Genomic DNA, 22,841 nt, shown 5'->3' with positions numbered 1-22,841 from the left:
TGCGCGTGAGCGACTGTATTTTTGTGTGTGTGCGTTTGACTGTGTACATGAGTGCGAATGTGTGTGTGTGTGTGTGTGTGTCTGAGGGCATGTGCATTGCAATATAAACTAAATGTAATATTTTTGTATTTTATTTTATTTCAAGAAAGTCCAGTGTTACTGGTTTTGGTAATGCCGACTCCAGTACGTGTTTGAGTGCGGGGAAGAGCAGCGAGAACATTCTGCTAAACGTCTCCGGAAACTAAAGAACGGGAAGTAAAAATGTCCCTGTGTGACTTAACCCTTTACTTTCCTTCATGCATTTTGCATTTAATTCTCTTCACACACATTCAGAACTCACGCCCTGATGCATTATGGGTGAAGACGCTACCAGACAACGCCTCCCCAAAACTGCTTACTTATCGACGTTCTTTTAATATCGGCTGAGAAATTCTGCAAACGCGTCTCTTTCGGCCGCTATCGGCTGTGTGTGAGATAAGAGCGGATGGCTGACATTATTCTCACCGAGAGCGGATCAATGCCAGCGTTAAAGGTGAAAGATCAGCGGGAGACTAGCCACCGCTAGTTAGCGTAATGCGCTTTAGACGGGACGGCAGATTGAGTGAGACGGGTCGACTGGGAGACGCATTTAGAGAGAAAACACGACAGAAGCCGGCAATTCAGAGAGGAGCCATTGAGGAGGACACACACACACACACACACACACACACGCTCATCACTCCAGTCTAAAGCAGCAGTGTGTGTCCGAACCATCTGCCGCATTCTCCACACAGAAAAACAAACCGTGAGTCGTAAACGAGAGAGGAGGGACGCTGAGCTGACAGTCGGAAAACAACAGCCAGATTCACCAGAACCTCAACATTCACCTCAAAATAAACTCCCAGCATGCAACAGCCGTCATCTCGGCTAACTGTAGACCCCGCACACTCCACAAAATGCTTTGGGTCAAATATTGACCATTTTTTTAATTAATTTTTTAACGTTTGGGTTTGTCCATATTTGACCAAAAGTTGGGTTAAAACGACCCAACATTTTTTAGAGTGTATAGTCTGACTACAAGTAACTCACTTCCAGACAAAAATTGGGTTAAACCATATATATATGACCAAAGGTTGGGTTAAAACGACCCAACATTTTTTAGAGTGTATAGTCCGACTACGAGTAACTCACTTCCAGACAAAAATTGGGTTAAACCATATATATATGACCAAAGGTTGGGTTAAAACGACCCAACATTTTTTAGACTGTATAGTCCGACCACGAGTAACTCACTTCCAGACAAAAATTGGGTTTGACCATATTTGACCAAAAGTTGGGTTAAAACGACCCAACATTTTTTAGACTGTATAGTCCGACCACGAGTAACTCACTTCCAGACAAAAATTGGGTTTGACCATATTTGACCAAAAGTTGGGTTAAAAGGACCCAACATTTTTTAGACTGTTTAGTCTGACAACAAGTAACTCACTTCTAGACAAAATTTGTTTTTGACCCAAAAGTTGGGTTAAAACGACCCAAAATTTTTGAGAGTGTATAATCCCACTACGAGTAACTCACTTCCAGACAAAATTTGGGTTAAACCATATTTGACCAAAAAGTTGGGTTAAAACGACCCAACATTTTTGAGAGTGTATAGTCCGACCACGAGTAACTCACTTCTAGACAAAATTTGGGTTAAACCATATTTGACCAAAAAGTTGGGTTAAAACGACCCAACATTTTTTAGAGTGTATAGTCCGACTACGAGTAACTCACTTCCAGACAAAATTTGGGTTAAACCATATTTGACCAAAAGTTGGGTTAAAACGACCCAACATTTTTTAGACTGTATAGTCTGACAACAAGTAACTCACTTCCAGAAAAAAATTGGGTTTGACCATATTTGACCAAAAGTTGGGTTAAAACGACCCAAAATTTTTGAGAGTGTATAATCCCACTACGAGTAACTCACTTCCAGACAAAATTTGGGTTAAACCATATTTGACCAAAAAGTTGGGTTAAAACGACCCAACATTTTTGAGAGTGTATAGTCCGACCACGAGTAACTCACTTCTAGACAAAATTTGGTTTAAACCATATTTGACCAAAAAGTTGGGTTAAAACGACCCAACATTTTTTAGAGATATTCCGACTACGAGTAACTCACTTCCAGACAAAATTCGAGTTTGACCATATTTGCCCAAAACGACCCAACATTTTTTAGTGTATAGTCCGACTACAAGTAACTCACTTCTAGACAAAATTTGGATTTGACCCAAAAGTTGGGTTAAAACGACCCAACATTTTTGAGAGTGTATAGTCCGACCACGAGTAACTCACTTCTAGACAAAATAACCCTGAATAGTTACATGTTGTTTTTGCCAAAATAACTCACGACATTTATGATATTCCAGCATGTAAGCAACATCAACAGTGATTACAAGGTGTTTGCTTTCATTTCATTTAATCTGATAGATGACTCTATTCTTGGGTTATGGTTTAGACGTCTATTAAATCTTCACTGATGGCTTGTTTTAGCCTGGACGTTTTTTAAACGCCAAATATAATATATAATCCATTAAGAGTTTGTGCATCGTGACACTTTTACATTGACAATTACACCTTTTTATTCCACAAATTAACTATCATAATGCATGTTTCCTGATAGTCATTTGCATTGACATTGTATTATGCATTCGGCAGATGCTTTCACACAAAACTATTGACGTTGCATTCAACACACACATTATAGCAGATCTGCGTTTAACACAAAGCCCCGTAAGCGTGACATTTACATTTAATGCATTTGCAGACGCTTGTATCTTGCATTCAAGGTGTGCATTTTAGAAGGCTTGCATCTTTTTCTGCAATACAGTAAATTCCTGAATCTATAACAGAAATGACAACATGCAAACACGTATTTATCCGAAGCAACATTCAAGGTTTGCGTGTTATAAGGGAAATTACACAATAAAACATTTGTTGTCTTCATCCAAAACATATTTAAAATTTTTTTATTTCATTTTGCGGGTCATGTATGATGAAACATCACCTAACGAGACTGAGCACAGCGTGCGTTCGCTCGTTCATAGGACACACTGTAATAATTAAAGGTAAAGAGAGGAGAAGGCCGAGCCGGAGCGCAAGGGCCCGATATCAATTAGCTCTGAAGTCAGGGGCCAATGTTTCTGCTCTAAACTCATTACAAGAGGCTTGATTTCAGCTTTAATTAAAATAGATTTGTGTTTAAAGCATTATGTGCTTCACACGCTTTCCTCACACGATCCATACGCAATCTGTGCAGAAGGGTTTCCATCTTCCTCCGTTCATGAACATCTACAGAAATACAACTGAGAAATAAAACGTTATGTTGTGATGCAACAATACAGACATAAGATCAGCCCGCAAATGAGAAAAATGTTAATTTTAAATTTATTATGCTAATTTAAAGGTTTATAATGATTTTTTCCTGCGTCTCCTACAATAGTTCTACATGCATCTAATAAAAATAACGTTAATGTCCTCATGATCTCCACTGCAGCTTCAGCTTTCCTCTCAGTGTCTGAAACGCTTCCATCGAAGATTCAGTCTCTCTAAGCCCCGCCTCTCTGAGAGCTGCTCTGCTGTGATTGGTCAGAAAGCAAACGCTCATTATCATATCTTGATCACAGTGATACGAACAGTGACGATGGCGTGGGTTTCATATCAATCTCAGAAAGCAGCGTCTCCTCGACACGAACAACACGAGCCGAACGATACACTAGTGTTTGAGGGCGGAGCCAAGAGACGCTGCTCAGCCAATCAGCACCACGGGCTGGCATTATGCAAATTAGTTGCAAACCTACACAGGATCAGCGAGCCTGGATTACTGACGTTCAGAATCGCTTCAAAACTTTGTGTTTTGCACTTTTATTTTTGAAATTTTGTCTGTTGAATATGACATAATTTCTGCTCCGGTCATAACGATGGAATTTACTGTGTAATGTGCAATTTAACATATTTTGGATGGATAAATAAAACGTAGGCTGGACACAAAATTATTAAAATTTAATAAAATTAATAAAAATTATTTGAAATTTTATGCCAGACCAATATGGTCAAATCTTTGATTCAGAACAAATAAAACACAGAATTTCAGGAAAAAAAACTCAATTCAAATGGAATCCAGAAAAATAAAAACATGGAATTTGGGAAAAATAAAACAGATTTTGAGAAAAAAATCAAACGTATCTCTCGGGGCTCTAAAATACGGAGGAGTATCGCATTGACTTGAGGAAACAAAATCAACTCTGTTTTTATGAATTAATGAGTTTTTAAGATAATTAAGTCATTAATTCAGAGTAGATTTTGTTTCTTCAAGTGAATGTGACACGCTTCCGTACTATTCTTTTGAAACTATAAATTAACTTGTAAAATGATCATGATTTCAATAAATTGCACGTGATTTTTGATTTCAAACATTAATTTAACCATCAAATCAGAGTCCAGAAATGGGATGGGGGGGATAAAATGTATTTCATAGGGCTAATTATGCTAATATGTCATTTGTCATAAATCAACTCTAATGTGTGTGTGACATTTCTATAATGCAGTTGCACTAATGAAAGCAGCGATGATACGAGACACACACACACACACACACACAGAAACAGTGCCGAGATGAAGAGGGTGGAAATGGATTTCTTTATTTTGGTAAAAGGTAAGCGACATCACTTCCTCCCTGCCCTGAAGAACAGAGAGAGAGAGAGAGAGAGAGAGATTATAGATGGGCTTGGGTCGCTGCTCTCCTCCAGGCCAGCTATTAAAGACAAGAGCCAATCAGCATTTCATCAGCCTGTCCTCTTTATCCCTCTATCATCTTTTCTTGCTCTCTTCTCTGTCTTTCTCTTTCACTCCATTCATCTTCTGGATCTGCTGCAGTAAAAGCCCTGCCAGAGATTCAGTCGAGTGTATGCATGTGTGTGTGTGTATTAGCAAAAAGTTAAAGTATAAATATGTAATTAAAAAAAATAAATCAAATAAAAAATAAACATAATATAATTGTGATACAATGTATTATATATTTTCTAGAATGAAACAATAAATAAATATATATATTAATAAAATTAATAATTAAGAAAAATAAATAAACAAATATATATATTATAATAAAGTATTATATATAAAATATATAATTATGTACTATATATATATGTATATAAAACAGGATTCTGATTGGTCAAAAGCTGTGCTTTATTGATGATAAAACATGACATCTTGACCCGACGGCTCTAAAGTTGCACTAATATATTTTTTTTCTTTAATATTTTTGTTTTGTGGTAACCGTTTTATACTCGAGGCTGTGCTGTATGGTGAATAAATGACGGCTGAACGGGACACTCCGCCCGCGTCGAGCCGAACAATGCCCTTCAGCATATATATATATATATATATAATAAAAATATAAACAATATACAGTATAATTAATTAATGTTCAAAATAAACATTGTAGAAAATATTTACAAAATCATACACAAAAATCATGACGTTAATGTTTATAATATCTTAATATCTTTAAGTCTTTATCAGATGTGAGTTGAACTATAATATAGTTACATTTTGTAACAAAATTAAAAATCCAGCAGTTGATATTTGCTATATATGAAAGTTATATATGAAAGCGTATGAAGTATACGCTTTATATGAAAGTACAATATGTATGTGGATAAAGTTGTATATGCTTATATAAGAAAGGTGACTGAACAATATCTATATCTATATTTATATCTATATCTGCTCTGTGTGTGACTCTAGTGAAGGTTTGAGACTGTGTGTGTTCTTGTGTTGCCATCAGTGAGTGTAAAGAGACGGATCTACAGTGTCTTGACACACACACACACACACACACTTGAGTCGTGCCCTAAAGCGAGTCTGACAGTGGCGGCCCTTCTCACTCACACCTCGGCCTCCGGGGCCGCCACATTATGAAACAATTACCCTGTTAATTGACACTTAATTAATCTAAAGTCAATTTAACCTTGACAGAGTAACCTTGAGATCCACAGCAGACATGACAGAGAGAGAGAGAGAGAGAGAGAGAGAGACAAGCAGAGAGAAAGAGAGACAGACAGACAGAGAGAGAGAGAGAGACACAGAGAGACAGACAGAGAGAGAGAGAGAGAGAGGCAGTCTTCTGCTGTCACTCCTCAGCGCTTCATGTGTGTGTGTGTGTGTGTGTGTGTGTTTGTTACAGAAACCTGCTGTTTTGCTGAGTCGATCATTTAGATAATTATCACCTGACTGTCGCCTCATCTGCATGTGTGTGTGTGTGTGTGTGTGTGTGTGTGTGTGTGTTCAGCTGAGGTCAGCGTTAAAACACTCGTGCTCAAACCTCAGCTTTAAGAAGTAAAGTCCAGAAAACTTCTCAAGCCAAACACACAAAATGACTCCAAGTTGTAATTGTAACAGAAAAAAAAAAATCTATATTTTCAACCAATAAATCTATGTTTGGTACTTCAACATTTGAAGTAACTTATTAATATCATTTAGTTGTAAACACATGTATACTGAGTAATGTTCACAACGCTTTAGATGAGATACTTACAAAAGACAATAAATATGACATATTACATTAGTAAAATCTGCTCAACTTTTCTAATACTGGTGTTCCCATCATGCACTGGGGCATTCATAATAAATAAGGTGGATTTTTCAAGCTTTATTTACACTTGTTGTTGTTAGGTTTGGTAACTTGCCATTTTGTAAAAATCTGGATTCATTTTCTACACAAAATGAGACATTCATAGACAAAAGCCATCTATCGAATGTTAGTGTGCAGAACTGAGGTCTCTGTGCCATGATATTTCTATTATGTAGATATAGTATGAAACCTATACAATATCTATTGTAATATTTCCTTAGATTTTTTAAGCATTCACGTTAAATGTGTGTTTTAATTCAGAGTTATATTGTTTCAATAAAAAAAATAATAATTTTGTTAAATGTTGCTTAATTCTACAGGTGAAACTCGAAAAATGAGAATATAGTGCAAAAGTTTATTTATTTCAGTAATTCAACTTAAAAGGTGAAACTAATATATTATATAGACTCATTACATGCAAAGTGAGATATTTCAAGCCTTTATTTGTTATAATATTGATGATTATGACTTATAGCTAATAAAACCCCCAAATTCTAAATTAGAATATCGTAAAAAGGTTTTCATAAGCTGAGTTTTCTGTGTGGATTTAATATTTTGGTTATTTGTCTCCTTCGACATGTGCGTAACTACAGACACTTCAGGACAGAAGAACAACAACTACAAGTATGAAACGTAGGATTTTAGAGGATACACAAGTTGCAATGTTGGAAATGTCGTTGATTTAAAGCAGAAATCAAGTCCGAAGTGCATGGAAATTCAGTATTTTGCAAGTTATTTTAATTGTAGATGCTGCATACCAAATGCAACTTTTCAGACACCCTAGCAACCACTTAGAAAACCCTAGCAACCACTCAGAACACCCTAGCAACCTCTCAGAAAGCCCCAGCAACCACTCAAAAAACCCTAACAACCACTCATGAAACCCTAGCGACCACTCGTGGAACCCTAGCAACCACTTGTAACAACCTAGCAACCACTCAGAACACCCAAGCAACCTCTCAGAGAACCCTAGCAACCACTCAAAAAAGCCTAGCAACCACTTGTGAAACCCTAGCAACCACTCATAACAACCTAGCAATCACTCGTGGAACCCTAGCAACAACTCCTGGAACCCTAGCAACCACTTGTAACAACCTAGCAACCACTCAGAACACCCAAGCAACCTCTCAGAAAGCCCTAGCAACCACTCAAAAAAACCTAGCAACCACTTGTGAAACCCTAGCAACCACTCATAACAACCTAGCAACCACTCAGAACACCCAAGCAACCACTCGGAACACCCTAGTAGGAAACTCAGAATTTTAGATGACTCATAAGTCGCGACATTGGAAAGGACATGTTGAGTTAAAGCAGAAATCAACTCAAAGATTTTGCAAGTGATTGTAATTTTACATTGCAACTATTCAGACACCCTAGCAACCACTCAAAACACCCTAGCAACCACAAAGGATCAAACAGCATCTCAGTCAGCGATCTGTAATGGAGAAACTCATCAGTTTTCCACTCTTCATCATAATTTAGTCTCTCTGACAGAAAGGATTTTATCCAGCGAGTTTGAAGACAAAACTCCATTCTGAAGTCTTTCTTCTTTTTCAATTTCGCCTTTTTTAAACACATATTTGCTTCATGACACCCGCTCTCTCTTTCTTACACTTAGCCAAAAACATCAGCCACGAGGAGGGGTGTGGGAGTGAATTGTGGGTAAATTTGTCTCCTGTTTGTTGCCATGACGAGACAAAGCTCTGCCTTCACGCCCAGGCGAGTCTGTGTGATTAAAGAGACGACGAGCAAAACCATCTGTCTGTCACACTCATCCGTCAACACACTCTCCATCAGCAGACCCTCCATCACTCATACTTCCCTCTGACACACACACACACACACAATCTCTTTCTCACAAACAGTCTAACACACTTACGTACTCTCTCTCTCTCTCTCTCTCTCTCACACACACTCAGTCACATACACACTCTCTCTCACAGACACACACACACTCGCACACTCTCTCACACACACACACTTACATTTTCTCTCTCTCTCACTCACACACACACACTCACACACATCACTCACTCACACACGTTCTCACACACACAAACACACTTACATTCTCTCTCTCTCTCTCTCTCTCTCTCTCTCACACACACACACACACTCATTCACATACTCTCACACAACACAATAATTATACCTGGTTGAAATCTCCAAGATTGATTATGTAGAAATTTAAAAACAAAAATTAGAATTTTTGTCATTACTGTTAATTGAAGGAAGGAAGGAAGGAAACAAGGAAGGAAGGAAAGAAGGAAGGAAGGAAACAATGAAGGAAGGAAAGAAGGAAGGAAACAAGGAAGGAAGGAAACAATGAAGAAAGGAAAGAAGGAAGGAAGGAAACAATGAAGGAAGGAAAGAAGGAAGGAAACAAGGAAGGAAGGAAAGAAGGAAGGAAACAAGGAAACAAGGAAGGAAGGAAGGAACAAGGAAGGAAGGAAAGAAGGAAGGAAGGAAACAATGAAGGAAGGAAAGAAGGAAGGAAGGAAACAATGAAGGAAGGAAAGAAGGAAGGAAAGAAGGAAGGAAGGAAACAATGAAGGAAGGAAAGAAGGAAGGAAACAAGGAAGGAACAAAGGAAGGAACAAGAAAGGAAGGAAGGAAAGAAGGAAGGAAAGAAAGACAGAAGGAAGGAAAGAAGGAAGGAAACAAGGAAGGAAGGGAGGAAGGAAGGAAAGAAAGAAGGAAACAAGGAAGGAAATAATAATGGAAGGAAGGAAACAAGGAAGGAAAGATGGAAGGGAGGAAGGAAGGGAAGAAAGAAGGAAACAAGGAAGGAAAGAAGGAAGGAAGGAAGGGAGGAAGGGAGGAAGGAAGGAGGGAAAGAAAGAAAGAAAGAAGGAAGGAAAGAAGAAAGAAGGAAGGAAAGAAAGAAAGAAAGAAGGAAACAAGGAAGGAAAGAAGGAAGGAAGGAAACAAGGAAGGAAGGAAAGAAGGAAGGAAACAAGGAAGGAAGGAAACAATGAAGGAAGGAAAGAAGGAAGGAAACAATGAAGGAAGGAAAGAAGGAAGGAAACAAGGAAGGAAGGAAGGAACAAGGAAGGAAGGAAGGAAAGACAGAAGGAAGGAAAGAAGGAAGGAAACAAGGAAGGAAAGAAGGAAGGGAGGAAGGAAGGAAAGAAAGAAAGAAGGAAACAAGGAAGGAAAGAATAAAGGAAGGAAGGAAACAAGGAAGGAAAGATGGAAGGGAGGAAGGAAGGGAAGAAAGAAGGAAACAAGGAAGGAAAGAAGAAAGGAAGGAAGGAAGGAAGGAGGGAAAGAAAGAAAGAAAGAAAGAAAGAAAGAAGGAAGGAAAGAAGGAAGGAAAGAAGAAAGAAGGAAAGAAAGAAAGAAAGAAGGAAAGAAGGAAGGAAGGAAGAAAGGAAGAAAGAAAGGAAGGAAGGGAGGAAGGAAGAGAGAACCCCTCTCTCTCTCTCTCTCTCTCTGGACTGATTAACTCTGTCTCTTCAAGAACACACGCTGTGGTTGAGGTTGAGCTGTACCTGCTGCTGCACTTCTGCATGATGTAATGATAACAGAGACTGTGTTTCCACGGCCAGTTTTCAGTTTCAGGTCAAACACTGTCAGCAAGAAAAGCTCTCAGTCCCGCGCGAGTCGAGTGTGTTCCCGCAACAGTGCAGCGAGTGTTAAGTGTGTGTTCAGATGTGACGGCACCGAGAGAACTGAGATCATCTGATCCGATCTCCAGCTTCACTGACACAGCTAAAACATCATCACAAGAGTGTGTGTGTTTCTCTCATCCCTAACACATCATCACAAGAGTGTGTGTGTTTCTCTCATCCCTAACACATCATCAGAAGAGTGTGTGTTTCTCTCCAGTGGTGGAGCACGGCCGCTTCTCTGTGAGGAACAGCGTCAGCACTGATGAGAGACGAGGAGAAGCGGAGCTCATTCCTCATCCGCCGCTGCTCTTCTTCACGGGCCGGAATATCGATTAAGCGCGAGATTGAATCTCTCGGTCGGCGGTCGGGCCCCTGAGGGCCTCCAGTACAGACTCATGACTTTAACAGTGTGACCGTCGCCCCCTCGGCTCCAGAGACACACACACACACACGCTAGTTTATTTGCTTTAGCGCTCGAGCTAACCTTCACTGTTAAAGGTGCAGTGTGTAACATTTACAAAATATTACATTTTTATTAAATATAGTTATTTTCGTATTTATCCTGTAAATTCTATGTTTATGTTAAATCTATTTCATTAGTTTTTTTTTTCTGCTTGCAACATCAAAACAACAGAAAATAACACTAAATTTATGAAATGATCATTCCACACTGTAAATACCCCAATAAGACTCTCCCTGAAATAGACAACATACAGCTTCACAGAAGAAAACAACAACCGACACAATATTGATATCCTAAAGAAACCATTTTGCTAGAGGGATAATCTAATAAGGCTTAAATTCTATGTTTAATACATTTGCAGTAAAGTCAATCAACTTTGGTAATGCAAATATACAGTTTTGTCATGCCAATAATAGAAAAGAGTTTAAAACTCTCAAACTTTTCCAGCGTTTCAGTTTCAGACATTAAGTGAGTTTTAAAGATACTGGGAAAAACAGTTTCCTCACAACTGTGTTCCTTTCTTGAAAGAAATGATATCTGCAGGATTTAGAGCGCATCATAGTACTGAGACAGCTCTCATTAGTCACACATGATCTGCTCTTATCACCCGATCGCGGTTCTATTAGTGTTACTCGATCTCAGTGCTGCATTCGACACAATTGACCACAACATTCTTTTCAATTTAAATAGACTAGACTTGGCATTTGTGGAACTGCATTAGCATGGTTTAAATCACACTTATCTGACCGTTATCAGTTTGTAGCAGTAAATGAAGTTCAGTATGGCGTACCACAAGGCTCAGTACTAGGACCGCTGCTGTTCACTCTGTACATGCTGCCATTAGGAGATATCATTAGGAAACATGGAATAAGCATTAGTTATGCTGATGATACCCAGCTGTATATCTCTTCAAAACCTAACCAAACTTACCAACTCACAAAATTAACGGAACGCATAGCTGATATACAAAACTGGATGACTAGTAATGTCCTACTACTAAAATCTGAAAAAATAGAGATTCTAATTATTGGACAAAAAACTTCCACACATAACAGCCTAGAATACTGTCTAACACTTGATGGCTGCTCTGTTAAAGGAGTAGTTCACTTTTGAAAAATCTTTTGCTGATAATTTACTCGCCCCCGTGTCATCCAAGATGTCCATGTCTTTCTTTCCTCAGTCGAAAAGAAATGAAGGTTTTTGATGAAAACATTCCAGGATTTTTCTCCATATAATGGACTTCAATGGGGACCAAACGGTTCAAGTTCCAAATGACAGTTTCAGTGCAGCTTCAAATGTGTTTAAACGACACCAGACGATGAATAAGGGTCTTATCATGCGAAACGATCGGTTATTTCAAAACTTATTCCAAAAATGTAACTTTTCTAAGGACAAATGCTAGCCTTGCTCTATTCCGTGAGGCGCGTTTGTAACGTCACGTAATACGTAATTACGTTCAAAAGGTCACGGGCGACGTAGCCGGAAGTACAGAGTCAAGTTGAACGCTTAGGCTGAACGTGCAAACTAACTCAAACGCCGTTTACAAAAAAGGAATTAAAAGGTAAAACAACGATGTCTGACGATTTTGATTTTGTACTTCCGGCTACGTCGCCCGTGACCTTTTGAGCTTATAAAACTTAAACATTTCTATTTATTTATTAAATGAGCGATCGTTTCGCATGATAAGACCCTTATTCATCGTCTGGTGTCGTTTAAAGCCCTTTGAAGCTGCACTGAAACTCTCTTTTGGACCTTGAACCGTTTGGTCCCCATTGAAGTCCATTATATGGAGAAAAATCCTGGAATGTTTTCATCAAAAACCTTAATTTCTTTTCGACTGAGGAACGACATGGACATCTTGGATGACATGGGGGCGAGTAAATTATCAGCAAAAGATTTTTCAAAAGTGAACCAATCCTTTAAGTCTTCGTCATCGGTTAGGAAGCTGAGTGTGCTCTTTGATACCAATCTCTCATTTGAAAGTCATGTGTCTAGTATCTGTACAACCGCATTTTTCCATCTTAAAAATATATCAAAATTACGCCATATGCTCTCATTGACAAATGTGGAACAATTAGTTCATGCGTTCCACTTTTGTTGGGTGCAATTCACCACTTCATCACTAGATGCTGCTAGAAACCACACACTGCACCTTGAACTTTGAACTGCGCTCACATTTATCACTGATCAATTTTAGGGGTGAACAGGGACCAAACGGAGTCATCACACACTTGTTTTAAATACTTCCACACACACTAGCGTGACGAAACCGTGTATTTCCTAGTTTCCACATCAACACTATAGAGAATACAGGTCAGCAGGTACAGCGTTTCTCTTCTTCACGGGCCGGTATATTGATTAAGTGCGAGATTGAATCTCTCGGTCGGCGGTCGGGTCTCCAGTACAGACTGTGACCGTCGCCCCCTCGGCTCCAGAGACACACACACGCTAGTGTACTTGCTTTAGCGCTCTAGCTAACCGTGACTGTTAAAGTGACGTCACCTTTACCATTATATTATAATATTATAGCACATAAAATGCCTCAATACTGGATCAAATATGGACAAATCCAGCCATTGGGTTACATTTTTAAATTACATTTTTAACCCAATGTTTGAGTTTGTCAAAATTGACCCAAAATTGGGTTAAAACAACCCAGCATTTTTTAGAGTGCAACATTGAAAAAAAAAAACCATTAAAACTGCATAACACACGCCCGTATCTATATTATCACACACAGAGTGGAAGAGCGAAGACGTCAGTGTTTATCAGTGTGCCTATGGGGCATGTTGTCACACTAATCTTTTGGGGGAAATCAAGAAAAAAAGTATCCACGAAACAAAAGCACATGATTGTACGAGACGTGTGTGAAATGAATGAGGGGAAAATAAACCTCTATATGTTATATATCTATATACTCTTACACAAACTGAGAGTCCCATATCCAGAGCTCTGCGTGTGATTGTTTGCCTCTCCCGATTGCACGCAGAACTAGTAAACTTGTTGACTTCGACTGTGAGATTTCATATGAACATGACCTCAGCTTTAGAGTTCACGAACCATGTGTAGAGTTCCAGCGATGATGTCATCAAGCTCTTGCTCTCCATTGTAATTCTAAACACAGACACACACTTTAGTCTAGTCAACTTTACCTGCCAAAGCGTAGAGAGATGATTTACAATGCCTGATTATGTGTGTGTGTGTGTGTGTGTGTGTGTGTGTTTACAGGTCTGGACGACTTCATCAGGAGGAAGGTCTCTGTAAAAAGCGCTTACTGCTTTGATTTATGGGATGATATTTCCCAGCCTCCTCTTCTTCTGATGACTGGACAGTGTGAAAGCAAACGCTCTGAAGCGCAGAGAGAGTCGAGAACAGTCCCACACCGAGACCCTGAAGTGCCATGATGAGATACAACTGGCCAGATATTAACACACACACACACACACACACACACAGATGAAGTCAGCAGTGTCTCAATGCAACTATTCAGGAGAGATTTCAAATCAAGACAACAAACATTCAAAGCAAAAACCTCCACTTCAGTGTCACTCATTTAATATTTATATACCACAATAATATTAAACATTACTATTAGTCAATTGTGTTTCGCCAAAAGCTGCTTTAGATGATCAATATCATGATGTTAATGTTTATAATCTTTATCAGATCAGAGTTGAACGATAATATCCATATATTTTGCAACGAAATAAACAGTTATAAATATGATATGCTTCTATATAAAAAGTGGATATAGACCATTTCACAAGATGTAAACAACACTGGTCCAGAAGCACTTCCCGTTTCAGTTTTTTAACACTACATAAAAGCTGGGATAAAATACAACCAACAGAACATTTAAAACTGAATCAAAAAGTTAAACAAACATCTTTAAGATGTTTTCTTTACATGTGAAATAAAGAAAACAGTTACAAACTGAAATAGGAAGTGTTTACATCTTGTGAAATGGTCTATAATCTATATACTAGGGCTGGTTAAAAAATGAATTGCGATTAATCGCATCCAAAATAAAAGTCTGTGTTTACATAATATATTTGTGTGTGCTGTATATAATTATTTTGTATTATAAATACCTATGCATGCATGTATATATTTAAGAATTATTTGCACTTAAATTCTGTATATAAATACATAATCTATATTATATAAATGTAAATATTTTATATATGAATAACACATTTTCTTAAATATATACATGAATGTGTGTGTATTTATATAGACAAAATAATTATATACAGCGCACACAAATATATTACGTAAACACAGACTTTTATTTTGGATGCGATTAATCGCAATTCATTTTTGCACAGCCCTATTATATACATTTATGTGTGTGAAATATACAAATTTTAAATCTGTTAAATTAAATCAAAGAAATATATTACTATAGTAATATTAATACTATTGCACAGTAAAAACCTATTTAATAATAATATTTTATTTTACAAAACGGTAAAAATACTAATATTTAAGGTTTTTGATTTGGAAGTTGATGGACTTTCTAAAAGTGGAAAGATTTTCAAATTCCACGTTTTGTTTTGTTTTGTTTTTCTGACTGATTTTGGATTGAAAGCGGGGTGTGTGAAACTGATCTAGAACAGCACGACTATAATGATGACGAGACGACGACACGCGACAATATTAACGGAATCATTTTCAGATCAACTTTATTTCCAGCTGATGAAGGAGAAACACTGACAGCCAATCAGAATCAGCCCTGGAGCATTTAAAGAGACAGAGACCAAATAAACAGAATGATATGGTGTGGTTGTGTTTTAATACACGGGACATCTGAAGGAAAGTGTGTTTGTATTGAAGTTTGATATCATTATAATAACACAAAAACTCAACTAAACGACTCTGTGTTTCTGATCGGAGAGAAAGACCTGCAACTGAATCCAATGAAACTCACCAGACGACGACACCAGAACATCAGCTCAGCAGGGCGGATCTGGAGTGTGTTGACAGGTTGTGAGGTGTGTGTGTGTGTGTCTGATTGTAATTCGTGAATTGTATTAGTGCGGGCCTGCAGTGAGTCTGTGCTTAGAGAATAAATAATTCTAATGACGATGATCGCTCACGCTGTCACACACACTCTCTCACAGGCATCCCCAGGGGCCACGGGCCCTTAACACGCACAGGTGTGTGTGTGTGTGTGTGTGTGTGTGTGTTTCAGAGTCTGACACTCTAATTGCTCCAAACCCTGAAGCTTCCTCTCCAGCCCTCTGTCCCTAAAGGCCATCTGAACCTCCAGCTGTGTGTGTGTGTGTGTGTGTGTGTGATGATCCAGGGATTAGGCCTATTTAAGATATTCCATAAGGATTAGTTTTACGATCTCTTTATGAACTTCTCATAAACGCAGTGTTGTGTAACGGTGGACGGAGGGGCGGAGTCTCGTAGGTTTGGGGTTTATTTGGGGAAGAAATTAATACTTTAATTCAGCAAGGATTAAATTGACATAATTTTGCAAAAGATTCAAATAAACACTGTTCTTTCAAACTTTCTTTTCATCAAATAATTCTGACAAAATTACATTTATCAAGCAGCACAACTGTTTCCAACACTGATAATAATCATACCTGTGTCTTGATCATCAGATCCTCATATTAGAGTGATTTCTGGAGGGTCATGTGACACTGAAGACTGGAGTAATGATGCTGGAAATCACAGGAATAAATTACACTTTACTGTATATTCACATAGAGAACAGATGATTTATATTAGAATAATATTTCACTGTTTTTTCTTTATTTTTAATTATATAAATTCAGCTTTGATCACAGGAATAAATTGCACTTTACTATATATTCACATAATATTTAATAATATTTCAATATTTTGACTGTAATACATGTTTTGAATGCACTGTAAAAAATTTTCCTGTAAATTTTACAGTAAAATACTGGCAGCAGGGTTGCCAGCCAGTTACTGTATTTTTTACAGTATAGTTCTGTAATTTAATTTACAGATTTTTACTGTATTCAGTAAAATACAGTTAAAAACAGTAAATAACTGTATTTTTTACAGTAGTTCCATGAATCTTTGTATTCGCTATATCTGGGAAATATGTAAAATGCCAGCTGAATTTTAAATGTTAATTATTTATCAACTGCATAAGCTTTAAACAATTGTTTTTAAATTCAGTAAGTGTTGTATAACATGCAACTTAATTCCCCTATTACTTCACAAAACAAACAAACTATTCAACATCCTATAAAAACAGGTCAACATTTATTTAATTTATAACTTTAAAATATGCATGGAAAAAAGCATAAAACAGTGTATTTTGTATATTTTATTTATTTTTTAATTATTATTTACAAATGGACAAATTTTTTAATTACTTAAAACAAATAAGCCATCAGGGCCCTTCACACAAAGAAGAAATACGCAAATGACATTTAAAACAACAAGTTGACCAACATGATCATAATAAAATGGTTCTAAAAAAAAAAAAAAAAACAGACATGAATGAATTGTCACCTCTTCGTTCCCAGACAAACATGTCCAAACAACAAGGCCCCAAGTGAGTCCAAAACACGTATGATCAAAAATGGAGAATAATTCAGCTCCGGATGCTGTTCCATCACAGGATGCAAAGAGTGGCTAGAAATATTGAAAAGGACACTACATTAGATATATTACAAAACATAATGATACAGTCAGAGACAGACAGGGGGATGACAGATACAGTTAGAGTCAGATAAAGAATATTAAAAGGTTACAATTAAAGGAAAAAATAGATATTTGTGTGTGTGTTTGTGTGTGTACTTACATTTCAGAAATTCCACTGAACACACCACTTTGCAGGGAAGAGTGGCAACACGTGGGTTCACTGCAACCTGTTTCTTCTGTACCATTTGCCCTGTCCTTTTAGATGGCAATTTTCTTCTTTGTTCCTCTCTTACAAAGCACATAAAGGGTCAGGAAACAGACAATATGCAATTAGGATTGGTTTTAAGTTTTTCATGCTTGTAATCATGATTTTTAAATCTGTTAGAGCAGTGTTTCTCGACTCCAGTCATGAGGACCTCCCAGGAAGACCTCCCAACCCTAACCCTATGTCCACAAATTAAAACACCTGATTTAACTAATTAAAGGGATAGTTCACTTTGAAATTAATTTTTGATATGTTTTAGCTTACCTCAAGGGCATCCAAGATGTAGGTGTCTTTGTTTCCAGTATTTTCAATTTTGATATTTTTAAGTCGAACCATTCTTGTCTTCAGTCATATAATGGAGGTCTATGGTCACCACCTCAAAGAGCATGCACAGAGAAGTCCAAATTAAACATGATTTAATGACTCGTAAATGTAAGTACACATTGATGGCCTAAGACACGAAACGAGCGGTTTGTGTGAGAAAACGAATGACGTACGAGACGAGTGACGTATACGCGCGAGAGATCACTTCCGTTTGTCTTAGGCCATCAATGTGTACTTACATTTACGAGTCATTAAATCATGTTTAATTTGGACTTCTCTGTGCATGCTCTTTGAGGTGGTGACCATAGACCTCCATTATATTACTGAAGACAAGAATGGTTCGACCTAAAAATGTCAAAATTAAAAATACTGTGAAAACAAAGACACCTAGATCTTGGATGCCCTTGAGGTAAGCTAAAACATATCAAAAATTACTTTCACCGTGAACTATCCCTTTAAGTCAATAGATAATACATCAAAAGGCAGATATTGAGTACATGTGTAAAATGTACTGAGGTTGTTAAGAATGCAATAATTACCTTTAAATGAACTCCAAGGTGCAGGCTGGCTCCTCCTGATTGAATATGTAATAATATGCAGTGAACAGTAGCAAGGCCAGACAGGAAGCTGGACTGAATGCTCTCCTCACACACAACTTGGCCTTCCAGTGTCCTCTTGTCAAAGTGTCTCCTAAAACAATACCACATGTGACAAAAGTTTATTTTTTACTATACCATTTTTATGTTTCAGCATTTTATATGTAAACTATATTTTAGTATTCAGAGTGCAGGAACTCTTTCTTTTAAATAAAATTAACAAAGGAAGTATGAAAACAAATAAGCAAATTACACACAGAGAGTAACTTAGGCTAATGTTATAGCTAAAATATATAGGATATATAGCTTATATTCGTACTGAAATATAAGGGATTTTCACACCGGAATATTAAACATAACGTTACGACACAGCAACATTCATAATCTGTTTTTTTTTTTTTTTTTTTTTCATTTCGGCGCCCATTTTAACAGATTATGATTTGATTTACACCATAAAATAATCACGGCGAAGTGTGCTGATCAACACGAAGCTCGTGAATACCGACTGTTGTCAGAAAAGCATGTAATTCTTCTCAACAAAGGAGCCCATAGATCCCGGGGAATGTGTGAAATACTACCCGCGTCTGGGCTGCTGAAGCCCCGCGCAAGTCTCCCTCGCGCCCCGTACGGAGGATGCGTGATCCTCGGTAACCAATATGAACCGCGAATATAACATTACCTTCATAGTCTACGAGTAACACAACATGAAACATAAGAAACTGAAATAAGTCACTTACCAGTTGAGAATCACTCCTCTTGCCGCTATCCGAAAGTCGACGACACGACCGTTGAAGATCACAATGCCTCTGTGTCGATTTGAAATTTACAGCAATATTCTGTATTTTGAATCAAACCGCCACGCGGCCCCAGAATGCATTGCAGTTTACAGCAAAATGCTGTATTATTAGAAAACAGCCAGCGGCTGTAAAATATGGCTGTAATTTTTACAGCAATTCATTACAGTGTGGTACAGTATGTATACTATAAATGATTACTAATATTAAAGAAGTGTATGAACGTGTGTTTATTTGATCCTTCAGCAATATACACGCAAAACAACAGTGTGAACAGTGTAGGCTGTCTATGATGGAGAACAGAGGGATCTTTGTCCCAGTCCTTGACGAGTGTGTGACAGATTGTCGTCGCATTGTTCTGAGTGTCAGCTTGGACTTCAGGAGAGTCTCATCACTGACAGAAGCGAACAACATCAAGCCGACATCTAATGAAACTCTATTTCATTACCTCACGACACACACACCACGGAAATATCGTTAACTTGCCCACGTCGCAAAGCCATTGAGAATCTATGAATAATGAAGATTAATAAGCATACAAATCATATTAGATAATTGAATTCAGCGCTGGTGAAAAATGAGACAGAATAAGAATAGTTATTCTTCCACGATTTCCCAAAGAGCCTTGTCAGAGATTCAATATTATGCCTCATAGATTAAACCATTACAGACGGGCTTGGTAAAACACACACACACACACACACACACACACACACACACACACACACACACACTGCCTGACTGAAACAAAGAGTAAACGGACAGAAGACGAGGAGAATCCGACAAAGCGCGCGATTGGAGCGCGATAATGCACAGACACGTGAGCATTTCTCATTTCCGGCCATAATGTTGAGATTTGCGCGTCTTTGAGAAGCGAAAGCACGAGGAAAAAGAAAAGTAGACTCTGTAATGGCACAGATGAGAGGATGAAACAATGTGTCCAATCAATATCGGCTCGATCGGGCTGAAACACACTTTTAATCCATTATTTTGTAAGCACATTTGCAGCGTTTCTCTCCGTCTAAAGGTGGAGATGGATGAGTCTGCTTCAGAAGCGTAATGTGATTTACAGCATTAAAGGACAGATGAGCTCTGAATGCGATCAGGTGGCTGATTGCTATCAAAATCATACCCATCATGCACTGGGGCAAATTTGTGTTATACAAATAAGAGGGTTTCGAGTCAATAAATACACGGCCAGGAGACAGAAAGGCTTTTAACCCATTAGAAGCAACAGCCGCTGTGGAGACTTTGTTTTTCATGTTCCTCACAATATATTTTACGTTATTACGCGCATTACACGGCTCTGTGGAATACTTGATTCTGATTGGTCAATCGCGCCATCCAGCGGTGAATTATTCCAAACGCTAAAAACAGAAACACAGCTACACAATCACTAGGAACGGGTTTTCTTTGTGGAAGTTTTGCGTTTGGTGGTTAGCTATTAAAACAATATTTTGCGTACAGTTATTTAATTATGTCAGTACGCAGCGGCTGCCATTTTGTGACGATTGTTTTGTCAGGTACGATTGTAAAACAGTTAAATCTGAAATCAATATCTCTTATGTCCATAATTATTAATGTGGCGAATGCTGTGTAATAAGTTTTATGACTGTATCCGTATCTCTTCTTTGAACTAACCGCTGAAACGGTTCTCGCCACAAAGCTTTGCGTGACGTAGGCGCTAAGCGCCGAGTTTTACATTGTAGAGAAATCGAAAACCGAAACGACCGCAGAAATGGGGAACGAGACACTTTGATTCTCTCATCAACACAGATGCTGCCGTTTTTATTTATGCAAATCATACATTATAACAAGAAAACATAACACTTCAAGCTTACAGATTTAGGCTACTCAAATTTTTCAGGCTAATTGTAGTAATGACGGATCAGACCTGTTTGGTCTATTATATAGTGGCAAAACCCATGCCATGTATAAGGACATAACTTACCCCCATACAACGTCACTTCTCTGTCTTTTACGGCCATGACAAGAACGTCGGTCTCCTCGGCTGTGAACGCTCCTGCCGCGCTCTTATTATCATATTATTATTATCATAATAATAACAACAATCCACCATATTTCGTTTCAACATTCTGCTGCATTAGTCCCAGATATGTGATTCATGAACGATGTGTTCATTGCGTATGTCACGTGACAAATGGACGTAAGACTCGGGAGGTAAAGTGATTATTTATGTTCCCTCCCTGTAAATCATTTTTTACTGCATTATGATTTCTTAATTCAGAATATGATCAACATCGGTGAATTTGGCTGTTAAAATTATAACATAAATAAACGAAATGACTCGAATGACTCAAAGAGTCAGTAAAATGAACTTCCTATTACCCAGTCGTGATCGAGGGGCTCGGGCTCAGAAGCTAAATCAGTCATGACTCGTTGTGAGCTCAGTAAACCATATAAATAACCTAGTTTGTGAATTGTTCACTCCCGGCTGGCACACATTTTGCAGCCCTTACAAAAGCGCCGCTCCCTGTTTACAGTGGAAGTTCGATCATAGATTTGAGTTCGATGTATGATGTCTCGATGCGGCTGTGTCGGCGCATAACATACGTCATAAATAAACTTATCTGATTGGCTTACGGGTAAACATTGATTTTAAACTTGCGAGAGAGAAAACGAAGCAAAGTGAAGTAGAGTCTGGTATTACCAGGCTAATCCTCCTCCAGCTCATCATATAAAATCGATTGTCAAGCATAATGACGTCACACAGATGTGTAAGACTGAACACCAACAGTGAATCAGAAAAAAACAAAAAAAACAACAACAAAAAAAAAACAGTGAATCAGTGCAGATGTGACACAGCTGGAGATCGACACTGAAGGCTCTGCACTGCATGATGGGAGATGTTACTGTCAGAATCCAAACAAAAGACAGTGTTAAAGTATTGATGCTGAGAGAGAGAGAGAGGGAGAGAGAGAGAGAGAGGGGTCAGGCTGTAGAAACGAGGGGCATTACTGACATCTGTTGGCAGGCGAGAGTATCACCACTGGAGAAAAAAATATAAAAATCTATCGGTCTCAACTCTTTATTTAAGGGGACATGAGAATCTTACGGAGGCGTATTGCATTCACTTGAAGAAAAAATATCTACTCTGTTTTTCTGAATTCACGAGTTAATTTTTCATGAGAAAAAAAAGTTTTTGCTCTGTTTTTCTGAATTAACGAGTTAAATTTCATGGATTTTTTTTTTTTTGCTGTGTTTTTCTGAATTAATGAGTTAATTTTTCATGAGAAAAAAAATATTTTGCTCTGTTTTTCTGAATTAACGAGTTAATTTTTCATGGATTTTTTTTGCTCTGTTTTTCTGAATTAACGAGTTAATTTTTCATGGATTTTTTTTTTGCTCTGTTTTTCTGAATTAACGAGTTAATTCAGAAAAACAGAGCAAAAACTTTTTTTCTCACGAAAAATTTAACTCATTAATTCAGAAAAACAGAGCAAAAAAATTTTTTCTCATGAAAAATTAACTCA

The 22,841-nt window shown here is 37.8% G+C and overlaps 1 long non-coding RNA gene across 1 annotated transcript; it reads right to left on the bottom strand.

The window, feature by feature from the left end:
• Window positions 1-17,204: 17,204 nt before the first annotated feature.
• LOC120487038 (uncharacterized) lies at window positions 17,205-19,513 on the bottom strand. The gene is made up of 4 exons (XR_016169623.1): window positions 19,291-19,513; window positions 18,497-18,647; window positions 17,529-17,656; window positions 17,205-17,359 (listed from the first exon to the last, which is right to left on the bottom strand). It is a non-coding gene; the product is annotated as an uncharacterized LOC120487038 (long non-coding RNA).
• Window positions 19,514-22,841: the final 3,328 nt, after the last annotated feature.

This window comes from Pimephales promelas, chromosome 8 (genome assembly GCF_988280905.1).
Source record: "Pimephales promelas chromosome 8, fPimPro1.hap1.1, whole genome shotgun sequence".
NCBI classification, from domain to species: Eukaryota; Metazoa; Chordata; class Actinopteri; order Cypriniformes; family Leuciscidae; genus Pimephales; species Pimephales promelas.
The sequence above is the reverse complement of the archived record's forward strand: the minus strand, read 5'-3'. Positions and strand labels throughout refer to the sequence as shown.